The 17235-nt window shown below is 46.4% G+C and overlaps 2 pseudogenes; both read right to left on the bottom strand.

Moving 5' to 3' along the window:
- Nucleotides 1-1390: 1390 nt before the first annotated feature.
- LOC129045029 (uncharacterized) lies at nucleotides 1391-2438 on the bottom strand (annotated as a pseudogene).
- A 658-nt stretch (nucleotides 2439-3096) lies between these two features.
- LOC129045028 (dual specificity protein phosphatase 8-like) lies at nucleotides 3097-15723 on the bottom strand (annotated as a pseudogene).
- Nucleotides 15724-17235: the final 1512 nt, after the last annotated feature.

The following is a 17235-nucleotide window of genomic DNA, read 5'->3' as shown; positions in this document are numbered from 1 at the left end:
CAGGCTGGATGGAGTACAGTCGTGAAATCTTGGTTCACTGCAACCTCTGCCTCCTGGGTTCAAGCAGTTCTCATGCCTGAGCCTCCCGAGTAGCTGGGATTACAGGTGTGCATCACTATGCCTGGCTAATTAGATCACAGTGATTCTTTTTTTTTTTTTTTTTTTTTTTCTGAGACAAAGTCTCACTCTGTCACCCAGGCTGGAGTGCAGTGGCATGATCTCAGCTCACTGCAAGCTCCACCTCCCAGGTTTACTCCATTCTCCCGCCTCAGTCTCCTGAGTAGCTGGGACTACAGGTGCCCGCCAACACACCTGACTAATTTTTTGTATTTTTAGTAGAGACGGGGTTTCACTGTGTTAACCAGGATGGTCTCGATCTCCTGACCTCGTCATCTGCCTGCTTTGGCCTCCCAAAGTGCTGGGATTACAGGCGTGAGCCACCACACCCAGCCAGATCACAGTAATTCTTAAATATGGGTATAGGTGTCTAATAATATGAAGATATTCATTACCTTTTAAATAAGAAAATAATAATACAAAAAGCAAAAAAAAAAAAACAAGACTCATAAAAACAAAACCAAACAAAACAGAAAATGATAAAGGATATAGATATTAAGTAGGTGACCTTTATATGACAAAACACTCAGTGAGTTAATTCTTTACTTTTTTCATTCCATTTGAAAAGCAATGGGGACTATTGATCTCTCTGATATGGGGGATACAGAGAAGCCCAGTAATTTCAACTCCTTCATAAATGCACTGTGTGCACAAATACCACTCTGAGGCTGGGTGCGATGGCCCATGCCTGTAATCCCAGCACTCTGGGAGGCCAAGGTGGGCAGATCACCTGAGGTCAGGAGTTCAAGATCAGCCTGGCCAACGTGGTGAAACCCCCTCTCTACTAAAAATACAAAAATTAGTCAGGCATGGTGGCGTGCACCTGTAATCCCAGTTACTGGATCAAAGAGAATCGCCTGAACTCAGGAGGCGGAGGTTGCAGTGAGCCGAGATCGCACCATTGCACTCCAGCCTGGGCGACAGAGCAAGACTGTCTCAAAAAAGCAAAAACAACAACAAAAACAAATGTAACTTTCATACTTACGGTATAGTTCTTGGGATTGATCTTAACACCAGCTTTAGCACCCCCTAATGGCACATCTGAAAGAGAAGGCTGATGGTTGCTATTCCATATAAAGATTAAAAAAGTAAAATGACAAAAAGTGCCACACAATATTAGAAAAACGTGATGCTTTAAGCTTGAATTTCTGAAAGTTCAAGAAATAAACCTACCATCGTTTTCTCAACTGTACTTTAAACAACATTTTATTGAACAGGAATTGTTCAATAAAATTGGCTAGCCAAGTTCTAATATATACATATATATAACATAATTAATAATAATTAACCAATAATAATAAATACTTAAACCCCTAATCCATAGATTGCAAATGCAACAATGATAGCTTATTTTCTTGGGGAACAGGAATGGGTGGGGACAGAGGGAACAGGAACAGGACTTTTACTGAAAGGAGGGATGACAGGAACACAGGGCTGTGGGTGAAAAGAAGAACAAATAGAAGAAACAGCAGAGAAGGCAGCTGGCTGGGGTGGGGCGGGCGCCTCCCTGGCCCTGCTCCAGGACTCAGGACTGGGTCCTGCCTGGGCCGCCCCTCCTGCCAAGGCCCTGGCTTCTTCCCAGGGTGACTGGCCCACTCCTAGACCCTAGGACATCTGAAGGGCAGGGATCCCAACGGCCTGAGAGGGTATGGGCCAGGGGCAGCAGGCTGACCCACCTGGGCCCAAAAGCCACCTGTGTTTGGGGGCTGGCATGCTGTCTAGAGAGAGAGCGCCCTGGGAAAGGGGCGCACGAGAGTTTCTCTCCTGAGAGGCCCCCATGCAGGTCGGGTCAAACAAGGGGGCTTTATCTGCCTTGAGGCAGCGCTCCCTAACTGAAGCAGGCCTACCCCAGAAGCACAGGCACTTGGCTGGTGCCTGAACTCCCTGTGCGAGGCAGCACCTGCTCATGGAGCCCCTCAGCCTGCAGGTGCACACCTGGTTTCCAAGTCCTGCCTGGGGACTTGCTAGGTGGGGGACGGACCTGGAACAGGACCCTAAGCCCACCCCCTCCTCATACCTGGCGGTCCAGGGCTCCCCGCCCAGTGGAGCCAGCAGGACAGGCTAGCCAGGCCCCCCTCGTGCCTGACCCCCGGAGGCCAAGCTCCTCTCCTGCAGTACTGCCGCCCTGCCAGTCAGGTAGCTCTGGGGGCAGGGGCAAAGGAGAAGGGAGGGCCGCAGCCCTCTGGGAATGGCCTTTCAGAGCCACTCAGTGGCTGGACTGAGGCTCTGGCAGGAGTTGGGGCATTAACAACACCCCCATCCTCCCCTGGGCTCTGCCTCATCTGACGCTCCAGAACCCCCTGCCCCAAGCCCCTACACATTCTGTTCTATTCCTCAGCACCTCTCAACACCCTGGCACCATGGAACCCAATGCCCGTCCTCCCCTGAGAGGGAACAGCTCTGGGGCAACGGGCAGCGAGGTGCCCTCCCTGCCACCAAGATTTGGTGCCTAGAGCTGGTGGAGGGCTGGCCGCACCTCTCCGGGGCACACCGGGTCCTGCTCCCCCAGCCTATGGCTTTGGGGCGGAGCCCGAAGGGAGAGAGCAGGGGCGGTGGGTGGGGGAAGAAGGGGGTTTCTGCGGCTCAGTTTGTGGCAAGTAAGTTTTTTTTTTTCAACTTTTTCTTGTGTAAAAAGTGCATGAAAGCTCGGCAGCCTCTGCAAATGTCAGCAGTGTTTCCTGGGGCGGGGGAACTGGGAGGGGCCCCAGGCCTGGCCTGCAGCTTGGGACTGAAGGTGGCCTCTTATTGCTTAGAAACGTGTGTTTCGGTTTAAATACCAGACAGTAAAAATAGAGCTCGAGGACCACCTGCACTGTTGCCAAATCATTGCCAGAATGAACAGCTTAAATAAATAAAAAATCGAAATATTTACTTCTGGATAAAAATCGCAGTAAAACCATTTGCCTTTCTTTGCATTATTTATAATATGTATTTATAACGGCCCGGCTGCGGGCGGCGGAGCCCAGGGCAGCGGAGGGGTCAGGACATCTCGATGACCTCCACGCTGCCCGAGAAGCTAGCCTGCTTGCCCAGGGCGGCCAGCTCCTCGCCGCGCGCGCGCCCCTCCACCATGCCCTCCTCGAACTCCATCTGGCAGCTGCCCCTCTTGAACTGCGAATCCGGGGCCAGCTCGTCGGACCAGCTGGTCAGTGTGTCCCGGGGCTCAGCCCTTGCTGCCTCCCGCCGCGGCAGGTCGCTGCAGCCGCCGGGTTCCGGGGCGCCCGCCCGACTGAAGGGCGCAAACAGCACCCCGCCCGCCCCTTGCACGCCCTCGGGGCTGAAGCACCAGGGCACGTCAGGCGACGGCGTGCCGGAGGAGTCGAGCGGTGGCGTCCAGGCTCCGGGACTGGCCGGCTGGCCAGGGCCCGGCAGCCGCGTTGCCAAAGTTCAGGCGCGCGCGGGGCCGTGGGCGCGCCTTGGGCGAGGCGTCCGGGCAGGGCGAGGGCAGGCCCAGCATGGCCCCCGACGGGCTGTCCAGCTTTCAGAGAGCTTCGGGGCCTCGCCGGGGTCGCTGGGCCCGGGCCGTCGGGCAGCCGGCTGGGGGCGTAGGCCGACTTGATGTCCAGAGAGAAGAAGGGCTTGAGGCGGCTGGTGTCCTGCAGGCAGTGAGAGGTGCAGGCTGCGCAGGCCCTGCTGCAGCGTGCTGGTGGCCGTGGGGGGCGCGGGGGGCTCCACGCCTGCGCTCGGGCCGCCCTCCCTGGCAGCTGCACTCCTGGTGGCAGCGCTCTCTGAGGTAGGTGGTGGCAGCCATGGCAGCGGGGTCCCGGCCGCAGGGCTGGGGGGAGGCTCCGGCGTCCCTGAGGGGGTGCTCGCGTCGCCCTGCACGGCGGCCAGCAGCTTCAGGCTGCGCTCATACTCCAGCAGCTGGCCCAGGAAGTTGAAGTTGGGCGAGATGGACGGGTGCTGGTCCTTCACAAACCTGTAGGCGTCTTCGGAGGACATGCCCATGGTCTTCATGATGTAGGTGATGGCAATGGTGGCACAGCAGGAGATGCCGGCCAGACAGTGGACGATGACTTGGCAGCTGGACAGCTTGGTTTTATCGACGAACTCGATGGACTTGTCCAGCCAGGACAGCAGCTTTTCACAGTAGTTGTCGTTGATGGGGACCCGCATGAAGCGGCTCTGGTAGATGAAGTCAGGCTTGGGGCAGGAGTTGCTGGCATTGAGGACAGTAGCTTATTACAATCTGCGTCATCAGATCCTTGTTCAGGACGTCTTTCTGCGAGCCCAGGTAGAGCTGAGGCAGGATGAGGGTCAGGCACACGCTGGGCACAGGCAGGCAGGACTGCGAGAGGCTCATGGGTAGGAGGGCAGCAGGCTTGCCCTGGCAGAGGTCGGGGAAGCAGGAGGAGAAGGTGGGGAAGCCCCACCCCCCCGCCATGATGATGGCCACGCTGTGGAAGCAGCCATCCAGCTTGCTCAACAGGATGGAGAGGAAGCTGTCTGAGGCCGCGTGCTCTGGTCATAGACCACCACGGCCTGTGGCCCAGTGGCTTCCACCTGGCTGCGTGCGGCCGGCCGGAGGAACTCCGCAATGGTCACCTTGCCCTTCTGCAACCGCCACTTCACCAGCTTGGAGCAGCAGATGTTGACGGAGCTGAGCACATGCCAGCTGTTGTACTCCAGGAAGGAGCGGCTGTCGATGACCAGGCCCCCCAGGCCCGCCCCGCAGCAGGCTGGCCAGCTTCTTGGCGTCCATCACCTTCCTGGGGAGCTGGTCCCCGGCCAAGATGGGGCAATGGGTCGTGGGGAGGGTGACCCCTGAAGTGAGGAGGGGTTGCTCCGACGGCCCAAGTGAGGCCTCGCGCTGGGAATAACCTAGCACATGGTGCCGGACCTTGCTCGCGCTCACCTCGGGGGCTCTCCGGGGACCCGCACCGCGCTCAAGGCGCCCGCTGGGGTTTGCGGTCCATGGGCCAGGTGGGGGCCCGCGCAGCTGGGGCCAGGGCCGGGGCTCTAATATATATTTAATCAGTGCTCTTCACCACTTCAAAAAGATAATAGCTTACTTACTATCCTTCTACTGTAATTTGGTCTTATTTATAGAATACGTTGAGGAATTGAAAACAAAGATCTAGACTTAAAATCCAATTAGCTCCTACAAAAAAAAAATCCCTCACGTAAAAAAAGGCTATATCTTAATTTAGAGTAATTGAAAAATGATGCAGGTCTTAAAGAGTACAATTTAAAAAAAAATCAGTTCTGCTAAGGTATATTTCTATAGCATCTTAACAGCAACATGTGTGTAAACATATTTCCCGAGAGTTCTCATTAGGTAGCAAGAAAAGCAATCACTTACCAACCACTGCACACTTGTATGTCATCAGAGAAGCCAAAGCTTTTACTTCATCTACACTCACATCAGCGCTGTAACGGATACCTGGTGGTGTTTTTTAAAAAAATGTGTTGGGGTGGGTGAGAAAGAAGGGGATATATTTAGAACAAATTTCAGTAAGTTTCAAAAAAGAAAGCTACAAATTGAAAATATCCACTTTTTACATTTTATACCCAAGCTATGTCCAAAAACACTTGAAGCAGCTCATACGTCAGAACACCATAAAAAATGAATATAAAACGTTTAAAAAAGCTGCTAATAACAGTAACTATGATTTCACAAGACAAAAATCACTCTGCAATGAATTTCTGTACACTTTCCAGAAGGCTTTTTTATGTTCCTTTTACCTTTGGTTTGGGTGACCTGGTTGCAGGGAGTTTGAGAATTCAGCTTGCTTTTTTTTGGGGGGGGGGGTAGGGGTGGGAAACAGGGTCTTGCTCTGTTGCTCAGGCTGAGTGTAGTGGCACAGACATGGCTTACTGTAGCCTCAACCTCCTGGGCTCAGGTAATCCTCCCACCTCAGCCTCCTGAGTAGCTGGGACCACAAGTGCACGCCACCATGCCCAGCTAATGTTTGAATTTTTTGTAGAGTCAAGATCTCACCATGTTGCCCAGGCTGGTCTCAAACTCCTGGGCTCAAGTGATCCTCCCACCTTGGCTTCCCAAAGTGCTGGGATTACAGGCATGAGCCGCTGTGCCTGGCAAGAATTCTACTTTCTGATAATTCACAAACATGGGCAATGAATAGTCACCAGGTTCAAAATACCGTATGTCTAAACAGAGGTTTTGGCTTCAAATGGGTATACTGAAAGAGATCCTTACCTGTTATTCTCCTCACCCACTGCCAACCTCTTTCAATCTGAAGATGAGAAAGCCATTTTCCCTTCCTGAGGTTGAGTGATTCCCTTCACCACTTCTGCAAGGAGGGCAGGTAGCCAAGCAGACAGGTACTAGTGCCCCTGTATCTAGTAGCCATTACGTGTTGGTATAGGGTATACAGGAAGTGGGGATGCCCACTGCTTTGGCTTTGGGGGTCTTGGTCAATTACCCTTTGAAGTTTTGGAGTGCTAAGCCACCTTTCTTTCTCTATAATCCATTGCTTCTCAATCCCAAGGAGGAAAGGCTGAGCGGAGTTGATGTTTGACCACACAGTGCTTGGGGCACTGGGTGTTTGTGTGTGAAGGATACCCACAAGAAGCTGCAGCATTTTTTCTACCCTCCCACTCCCAACAGATTCAGCCCCTCTCGAGGGGCTGGGTACAATTTCCACTGGGAGTCACAGGTAAGTAATGGGAGCCCCAGGGACAGCTCTTTTAAAGAATTCTGAGAATAAAAGTTTTTCAGATAGAAAATATGCAATATCTCATGGACTGGCAGTTTGAGAGAACTTCCCTAGTCAATCTTAAAAGCTAGCTTTTTTACATGTTTCTGAAAACATCAACCTTAATATTGATAATGTTTTAAGAGAATTTATTTATTGTACACATGATCATAAAGAGCATATTCTAAAGCTGAACATATTTATTTGGTCTACTGTAAAAACAAATTATATTTAGAGGAGTATGTGCTTAGAACTATATCTTGTATATAATTGATTCTCAAATTGTGAAATAAATGTACTCATTATTAAACTTTTACAATGCAAAATTACAGGTAATTTTTCTAGCACACAGCAGATATCTGTATAGCTCACTCCCCCATTTCATTCAGGTCTCTGTTAAAAACTTCATTCTGAGAGGCTCTCCCTGACCGCTGTATTTAAAAGAGCACCTCTTTCTCACTCCCACTTTCCTGCCTCTCCTACCTTACTTGTTTCTTCAGATCGTTTATTATTACTGACTTTGCATTATACATGTGTTTATTATCTGGCTTCCCTACCTGGCAAGTTAGCACCACGAGGGCAGACTTTGTTATGTTCACTGCTTTAATTCCTGGTTCCTAACATAGAAATGGCATATATTAGGCACTCAAATACATGCTGAATTAATATATGAATATTCTGACTCTTAAAATTTAAAAAAGAAAGAAAAGCTATGGCCACAAAAACTTTTGACATACATGTTAAGTTTTAAATAACTTACCATAAGCCTCCATACATATCATGAAAGGACTGAAAGTATACAAAATTGGGGATGGGGGTGACGGGGAGATGACGGTCAAAGGGTACAAAGCCTCAATTAGGAGGAATAAGTTTCTTTGAGCTAGATTGCACAGCATGGTGAATACAGTAAATAATAATAGATTATACATTTGGCCCAACATGGTAGTTCACGCTTGTAATCCCAACACTGGAAGGCTGAGGTGGGAGGATCACTTGAGCTCAGGAGTTTGAAACCAGCCTGGCCAACATAGTGAGACCTCATTTCTACAACAACAACAAAAAGTACTGCACATTTCAAAATCACTAAGAGTAAATTTCAGATGTTTTCACCAGAAAAAAAATGATAATTATTTGCAATTGTTTCCAGTGGTGAACAGATTAATCAGCTTGACTTAATTATACAATGTTGTATTTATAAATCATAAAATTACTTTGTACCTCATAAATATATATCTACAATTTGTCAATTTACAATTTAAAAAATAAAAAAATTGAGAAGACTTCCCAGTCAGATGAGGCCCATAGAAAAGGAAAAAAATTGTAAATAATATTAAGATGAATCCTTTGTATCTTAAAAAAAGTTGAGCTGGGTGTGGGGGCATGTGCCCGTAGTCCCAGATACTCAGGAGGCTGGGGCAGGAGAATCGCTTGAGCCCAGGAGTTGCAGGCTGCAGTGAGCTACGCTCAGGTCACTGCACTCCACCCCAGCAACAGAGCCAGACCTTTTCTCAAAAAAAAATTGTTTAAACACTAAAATGGGCTTTTCAAATTATTCAAAATGCTTCTAAGTAATACCACATATTTAATGATAACTACACTAAGCCAGGAAAATAGTCAGGCGCTGTGCCCAGGCGACCCAGCTTGCACCATCCGCTTGCATGGAGGGCTGCTAACGCTGCTCTCCTAGGATGGGTGTCACAACTGCGAGGAACATCGCACATGGGGAATCTGGCACGGTGCCCTGCAAGTGGTCAACAGGCAAATCTCAACTATTACCACTGCTATAACAAGTATTACAAAGTAATGGCATGTAACAAAGCAATTAAAAAGTCTAAACTGACAGGAGTTTGAACAAATGACTTAATAAACCTTGGTTTCATTACTTCTACATAAATTCACAGGAAGTGGTAAAACAATGTATTAATTAAGAACTAGTATTTCTTCTCCCACACATAAATCACATTTTCCATTGCTCTTTTAGAGCCTGTGGAAGTCATCACTACATTATTTTTCATTTTCCTTGCTTTCTTAAGTGGAAGAAAAGTTACTTTCTTTTAACTTAGAAACATAAAAATTTTAACTTGCATTTAGCTGGGAGCTAAAAACTGCTGGAAACAATGATATTCATAAATCAAACAGAAGCATTCAAATGGCAAGCCTAATATTCTAGAAATAGATGCTATTAAAAATTAGAAACCAGACCCCTCCTTCCACACAACAGTGTAAACAGAATGTCCAGTTTCTCATAAGTCATGGAATGATATGAGTCAGAAACTGTGTGTGTATAACAAAAGACATGTTCCGCTGGATGGAACCCAGGAATTCTTGTTTGTAAAGTTAAATTTTCTTTCCCAGCTATACCCATTTAGAGAGCTCAACTGCTAAACAGTGAAGAGAAGCAGTTTCACAAATTACCTCTCACACCACAGGCATTTTCTGTAGGCTATGAACCAATAAAGGTTTAGTGAATGGAAGCACAGGAGGAGCTATAAAGAAAGTAGCAGCTTAGTGGAAGAAGCCCCAGAGCCAACAGAGCAGGGACAGGGAGGGGATAGAAATGAATGCAAGTGATATTGCCTGGGCTAAAGAAGAAACATTTTCATTTTAAATTTCTAGTTAACCAGTGATTCATACATGTTTTTAATTCTAGAAATTGGCAAATATCGAGTACTGGGCTACCTAAACTGGTCGTCTGAAAAACAAAAAATTTTAAAGTGCACCCATTAATAAAATACTCTGCAGCAATACTTGAGACAAAACAATCTCCAATAAGACACGATGTACCCACACACAGAAAAAGCCGGTTACTCTTCCTTCTCTGGGTTTGGAAACCAAAGATAACTACCAAAAATACACTGTCACCTGAAAATTCTTAACTACATTCTAAGGGACATTAAGAGATTTAAGTAAGGAGGCGAGATGTGGTGGCTCACCCCTATAATCCCAGCACTTTGGGAGGCCAAGCTGGGCAGATCACTTGAGGTCAGGAGCTCGAGACCAGCTTGGCCAACATGGTGAAACCCCATCTTTACTAAGAATACAAAAATTAGCTGGGTGTGGTGGCATGCTCCTGTGTTTCCTAGCTACTCACGAGGCTAAGGCAGAGGTTACAGTGAGCTGAGATTGCACTACTGCATTCCAGCCTGGGAGACATTTTGAGACTCTGCCTCAATAAAAAAAAAAAAAAAAAAAAAAAAGACTCCAAAAGGGAAGGTATTCTACTTAATGGATTGGGAAAAATTAGCACAACTGGAGAATGTGAAGGACAAAATGATGCGACATATACATACAAAGTTCTGAAAGGCAGGGAAAGCCTAGCACTTTTTAATGCCTACTCCCATTCAAATATACTCAATTTGAAGTTGTTCAATAAAGTCAAATAATAGGTAAATACATATGCATACAAGAAAATCAGAAAATCTTAAAATATTTAAGCCAAAATGAAGCAAGAAGGATCTTATGTGGTCTGAATATTGTCACTTTTTATAAAACCAAGCCTTTCCTCCTTCAGCAGAGAAGGCTGAAGGTGAACAGGACCAACAGAGATCAAACAGGGGCACAGAACAGAAACTAGGAGGAGGAAGGAAGAGATGTTTTATTCCAGAAATGGAGGAAAGTAAATTATATTTTTGTATCCCAAAGCCTTAGAGGGTTGGGCATGGTGGCTCATGCCTGTAGTCCTAGCACATTGGGAGGCTGAGGCAGGAGAACTTGAGCTCAGGTGTTCAAGACCAGCCTGGACAACAATAGTGAGATCCCATCTCTACACACACACACACACACACACACACACACACACACACCCCACACACACACATCTTAAAACTCTGTTAGACTCCATTGATGCATTACTAGTGTTTGGGATCAACTGGGTCTTTGGTCAACTGTGCTAGTAGGAATGAAGGTAAATACTTTTAACAAAGAGCAGGAGTCCACGGCTGGCTAAGCTAGACAGTGAATGGGCTTGGTACACAGGTGTCAGCCACAGAACTGATGCCATTAGAAACATGGCCTAAAAATCAAGGCCACCCTGCTGACAAAGTCATCTGTGCATCCAGCTCACCAGAGGAATCTAAAGACACACCACCCATGACGTTTATTATTTATCAATCTCAGTAAAGCTGGAGGAAGGGCTAGGGATAGAATGACGTATGTACTACAATGGGAACTTTTAAATCATTCCTTCTATTCTGAACAGAAACTGACTAAACAGTTATTTTGTGTTAACTGGTATCCAGATGTTTCCAAAGAATATTAGTGAAATGCAAACATCTGCAACTATATACAGTACAAAGCACTAATCTGATTTTTAACTTAATTACCACAGATATTCCTTAGTATGCTCAAGTCTAATGAGCAGTGCACGCTAAGTTTCTCTAGGAGAAATAAAAATCAAAAGCAAAAACTAGCTTAAGTTGCTATAGTGATGAAGAAAACAAACCAGCTCATTACTTTAAAAAAGATTCAGTGAAAACCACAATTGACTAAGCTTGAATTTTTCTTCCTTTTCCTAGCTGACTCAAAAGCAAACACACAAAAGCCTCCAGCTAGAGTCACTGTTTTTTTTTATAATTAATCATTAACAAAATATTTATGAAAATTCAAATGGTTTTAAAATTACTTGAACCTGGTTCTCTTAATAGGGTTTGATTTATTCATCAGAAATCTAATTTCCAGCTGTACTCTCTCACTTTTCAGGAACTATTTATAAAATAACCAAGAATTCTACCACAAGCACAGAACCCCCAGAAAAGCAAAAAGGCCTCAGAACAACTCTTAATATTCATACATTAACACTCTTGCCACTTACTCATCAGATCATATTTTTTCACTTAATATTGATGTACTTTCTAACCCACAATAATGTAGCGTAACTTAATTTAAAATGAGGAGAGGAAGGTTAGAAGCAGGGAGGAACTATTAATGTCCACCCGCAAGTAATGACCATCTGAAATACTATGTCTCAGATAAAAATTCAGACATTCAGCATGGGGAAGGAGCACTGCATATAGGAGCTAAGAAAAAGTATACACTTTAGGCTGGGTGTGGTGGCACATGCCTGTAATCCCAGCACTTTGGGAGGCTGAGGCGGGCAGATCATTTGAGGTCACAAGTTTGAGACCAGCCTGGCCAACATGGTGAAACCCTGTCCCTACTAAACATACAAAAACATTAGCTGGGCATGGTGGTGCACGCCTGTAATCCCAGCTACTAGGGAGGCTGAGGCAGGAGAATTGCTTGAACACAGGAGACAGAGGTTGCAATGAGCTGAGAATGCACCACTGCACTTCAGCCTGGGTGACAGAGTGAGACTCCATCTCAAAAAAAAAAAAAAAAAAAGAAAGAAAATAAAAATTATACTTTAATTGCTTTAGCAGCATCAATGTACTGTTCTGTATAAAGTAGGCAAATACCATCTTAGATTTTTAATTCATTGTCTAAATCTTTTATTTTAACCTGAATAAATTTTGAAAAGACAACTAAGCTTTCTGGGAAGCAAATGTTTAGCTGATGTTGGAAAAATGTAATGTAGTGACAGATCAAGGAAAAAAAAGGAAAAATACTTTTTTCATTAAAAATTTAAAATTATAATATGTATGTATGTATTTCTGTCAAAATTGAAATACAAAAAGAAAGCTGAAGACTCCCTTGACTACCACTTGTGACCCATCTTCTCTAACTGTATATCCTTCCAAATCATATTCCCTGCAGTTATATATGTACATATCCATAAAACATACAGCTTTATTTTATGTTAGGTATTTAACTTACAGCCTGATGGATGGAAGATTATGCATTAAAAGGGGGAACTTGTTAATATTTTTGGTAGATTCTTTTATTCTGATCTTGATTAACAGTAAACTTAGTTGCACTTTCCCACCAAATACGTCTTGGAAACGGAGATGATACTAGTTAAAATGGCAAATATAAAGTTGAACTTAGTAAAAGATAACAGTAACTTGTTATTAAAAAGTTTCAAAGGGATAAAGTCTTGAAACCTCAGGTATCCAGTTTCATGTAAATTACTTACAAGTCTAGGTGATATTTGAGATGGGTCTTAAGAGAGGAAGAGGAATCCTAGGGAGGGGGAAGCGAGGCATGGACAGGCAGAAGGACTGCACTATGCAAGGGCGTGATGGAGAGAAGTACATGCATGGATTTCCAATTTTCCTGAGGATAATTTTATACCAGATCTTCTTTATTTTAAAAATCCAATCCTTTTTCTTAATAACCCCTGTCTGTCCCTGATACCACCATTTTTTTTCTACCAGTCTCTCAGGCTAGAAATTTTGTAGTTATCTTTGCCTCTTCTCTCCATCCTGTAAATCCTACCTGTTGGGAATACATTACTGTCCTTTCTTCAAAATGTTTTATCTGTCTTTTCTTTTTCATTCTCTGCTATTAACTATAACTTCATTCTCAGTTCCACTGCTGCCTAGCTTTCTGTGTCCTGCTAGGTTCATCATTATCCATCCAACAAACATAAAAGGAAAACTGTTTCTACTTACACACTTCTGAAACCAAATGTGTGGGTTTTCCACACTAAGCAGTTCTCCAGTTCTCTGCAGATACAAACTGGGTGTCCTGCAATTCAGTTTTGAATTGCCATCAACTGAGATCATAAGACTGCTGAGCAGTTGGTTTGAGAGGGAAGATCCTGAGTTCTGTAGGGCATATCACTTTGGAAATGTCCATTAAACATCCAAATGGATATGTCATGGAGGCAGCTGGAGTTCAGGTTAGAGGTCTGAGTCACTGATAAAACTTTGGGGGTTGTTGGCAAATGATGGTGTATTGGTCAGAGTCCAATTAGGAAAGAGAAGCCAGTCATTTGAACAGGAAAAGTGTACATAGGGAATTGTTAATCGCAACAGGGAAGTGGAGTAACCAGGCACAGACTAGTAGGAAGTATGGGAGGAGCAGCCACTAGTCTAGGGCTGAGGTAGAGAACTCAGGAGAGTCCTCCTCTCTTAGTGCCCTGCCCCTGCACCTCATCAGAGGAACCCAGCCATGGCCCTCTGCTTGTCAGGAGAGTCACTGGTGCTATACCACTGGAACTTATTAGAAATACTTCCTTAGGTGCTGGGGAAAGAAGCGGTGTCTCAGAAGAGTTACTCTATAATAAAACTTCCTGGAGCTGGTGGGAGGAGTGGGACCTGCTGGGCACTGGCCACTGTGTCCCTGGAGAAGTCAACCACCTGCAGGAGCCAGGCAAGGGAGCATAGGAGAACCAGTAGCAAAGATGGCTTTCACCTACAAAGTCTCTCCATTGCTCTAGATAGGAGGTGGCGGTCAGAGTGGGATACTGTGGGGTTTGCAGTCCTTGGACCTGACAAGGTCTAAGGTCTGATCATGGAGGGAGGGGGAAGCTGAGGTAGGGCAGAGGACAAGAATGGGCTTCATGAGACCAAAAGGATGTTAGAAGGATTATTTACCCGGATACTGACATCTCCAAGAAGTAAGAGGCCTAGTGTGAAGAAGTTACAACATCCTAAGCTCTTCATGGATAAGGGAAGCATGCGCCACGTGGGTAGCCTCCCCAGTCCAGCACCCAGTATATAGCCTATGCAGAGTGAATACCTGGAGGCTGCTGGGGGTGAAAACAAGGTCCCTGTGACAGGACCTGAAGCCTGGGGGTCTCGGTGACAGGAGTGGGCCTAGTTTTTTGGTGTAGAATTGAACCTTGTGTGCACTGGTGGGATCATATTGAAAAGAAACCCTCCAAGACTAAAGGAAGATGCATCCTCTGACAATGTACGCTCTGTAGGCGTCCCAAGTAGCTCGGCTGGGGGTTAGATGGGCTCCAAGGCATTTCCTCAGGTGGCAATGGGCAGATCCCTGGGAAGGCAAAGCTGTGCAGGAAGAAAATGGCAAGATGCTACCTTCCCTCAGGGAAAGCCCCTTTCCCGGGAGCAGGGAAGGAGGGCAGTTTAGGCTGGGTCAGTTTGTTCCTGCCCTCAGAGTCTGTTGGTCCTGGAAAAAGAGGGCCTTATTTTATTTATTTATTTTTCTTTGAGACAGTGTCTTGCTCTGTCGCCCAGGCTGGAGTGCAGTGGCTCGATCTCAGCTCACTGCAACCTCCGCCTCCCAGGCTCAAGCGATCATCCCGCCTCAGCCTCCAGAGTAGCCGGGACCACAGGGACCACGGGCGCCCGCCACGACGCTGGCTTTTTAAATTTTTATTTATTTATTTATTTATTTATTTTGACAAACGTAGCCTCCCTATGTTGCCCAGGTTGGTCTTGAACTCCTGGGCTCAAGCAATCCTCCTGCCTCCGCCTCCCAAAGGGCTGGGATTACAGGCGTGATCCACCGCTTCTGGCCAAAAGAGGGCTATAGGGCACCCCCAGAACGCGAGATCTCCCTCGTCTGTCATCTTTACAGAGGAGGAAGTGGACTCCCAATCCAGCCAGTCCATTCGCCCCGGGCACGGTGACTCCGGGGCGGCCAGAACCAAATGTGTCTCCTTCTGGCTTTTGCAAGGCATCAAGTAACCCGCGCCAGGCCGCACAGCTGCCCTGGCCTTCAGCGAGGACTCCCCGAGCGAGGTGCAAGCTGCTCGGGAGTGCCACCGCAGGAGTTGAGGCAGCAGATTCCGAGGGCGGGGTGGGGCTGAATCGGGAGGGACACAGACCCGGTGGAACGCACTGCGCAGACGGCGCTGGCGCCCGCACTCAGCTGTTGACGAGTCTTTCTTCCCGCTCTCCCCTGAAAGTCGTCCAGGCGGCGGTCTCTTTTTTTCTGCCTTTTTGTTTACCTCCGGCGAGTCGGCGCGAGGGTGAATTTCCGTTTCCGGCGGTGTCCAAGCGGACCTAAGGAGTCGCAGTTGTGAGCAGGTTCGGTGCCGGGGCCTGGGGTAGACGGCGGTGGGGTCCGTGGCTCTGGGGCACTGGGAAGATCGCGAGTCGTGCGCGTGGGAAGGTCCTCCCCCGGTCCTCCGGGTCATCTTTGCTCCCGAGGAGCAGCATATTTCGCATCTGCCTGAGGTGTGCCTGGGGGTCGTTGGGAGAGTGACGGGATGAATCCCTGCAGAGAGCCCGGACTGGGAGGGAAGGTGTCGGGGAGACGTCGTTTCCTGGCGACATGGTCCCAGCAGGCGACTTAGACCTGAGCCAAATCTGTTGACCCCAAATTGTGCTTTTCCCACCAAGAAGAAAAGGGAGAGAAACAGTACAAGTTCGGCAGTAAAATATAGCAGAGAAGCAATATAACCTCTGAAATCACACAGCTATTCAGTTTCAAACGGTTCCTAGTGCCCAGCTCTCCTAACTCCCGGCCAGTGTTCCTTGACATATGGTGATATATAAAGACTTTCTGTTTCCGCTCGTGTGTGTGTCTGTGGGAAGCCTCTGACTCACTTCTGTGCCCCAGTAGCACCCTGTGCAGCCTTGCAATGTAGCCCTTATTGCATGGCACGGAAGATACTAGTTTGGATTTCCTCTGCAAGTCAGATCATAGGTATATCCATTTACTGGCACAGCGGCTAGCACATCATAGACAGACACAAACATTTATTAAATGGAATGAATACAGGACCTTAACTGAATGAAATGGCACCCTGCCCCGCTTTTTCTCAATCAAGCTGTCAGATTTTATGCAGCCGGATATTCCAAAAAAACTCACTGATTCAGTGATTACCAATTTATTGGCCACAGATTCCCAGGTACCTCAGAAATCACTGGAAGGGTCTCTGTAAGTCCATGAGGTCTCCAGGCATCATCTAGAACCAGTCATATCTCACACATACAGATATTGCTATTTTTCAAATGTATGTAGATGAGCTGTAATTTAGGAGTTTTAGAGTCAACAGGTACTAAAAGTAATACTGCGATCATATTGGAAGTTCATAAAAACGTTTTAAATTTTTTATTGAAATGTAAGTTTTAGTTTAGGTTAGGAAACCACTTCATTAGTCCAGTCGATATCTAGGTCTGAGCTGTCCAGTATGGTAGCCACATGTGACTATTTAGAGTTAGAATGAAATTAATTAAAAATTCATTTTTTCAGTTTCTCTAAGTACCTTTTAAGTAAACACATGTGGCTAATGGCTAAATGGCTGAAAAGTACAGATATAGAATATTTCCATCCTCGCAGAAATAGATACTGGTGATGTTGACACTTGAGATGAATAAAAAGTAACTTAACCATAGAAGGTAACCTTAGCAGAGGTAACTCCTCTAATTTATAGCATAACAGAGAGAAATGAAATTGGGGATGGTGAAGCAGTTTCTACCCTTGTTCAGTGAACAAATACATCATCCCTTCATAAAGAAATAAATGAAATTTAATGTTTTTCCCTGGGTATTGCCTGGATTGTAAAATGCTTCTTCCTTGTAGGTTAGAGTTACTTGTTATTGGTAAACAGCCACTATGGAGAGTAAGGACAAGAAGAAACACCGAAAGAAAAACAGCGGACCCAAAGCTGCAAAGAAAAAGAAGTGGCATCTGCGGGATCTCC

Source organism: Pongo pygmaeus, chromosome 8 (genome assembly GCF_028885625.2).
Source record: "Pongo pygmaeus isolate AG05252 chromosome 8, NHGRI_mPonPyg2-v2.0_pri, whole genome shotgun sequence".
Classification (NCBI taxonomy): domain Eukaryota; kingdom Metazoa; phylum Chordata; class Mammalia; order Primates; family Hominidae; genus Pongo; species Pongo pygmaeus.
Note: the sequence above shows the minus strand (reverse complement) of the source record. Positions and strands in the feature narration are given on the sequence as shown.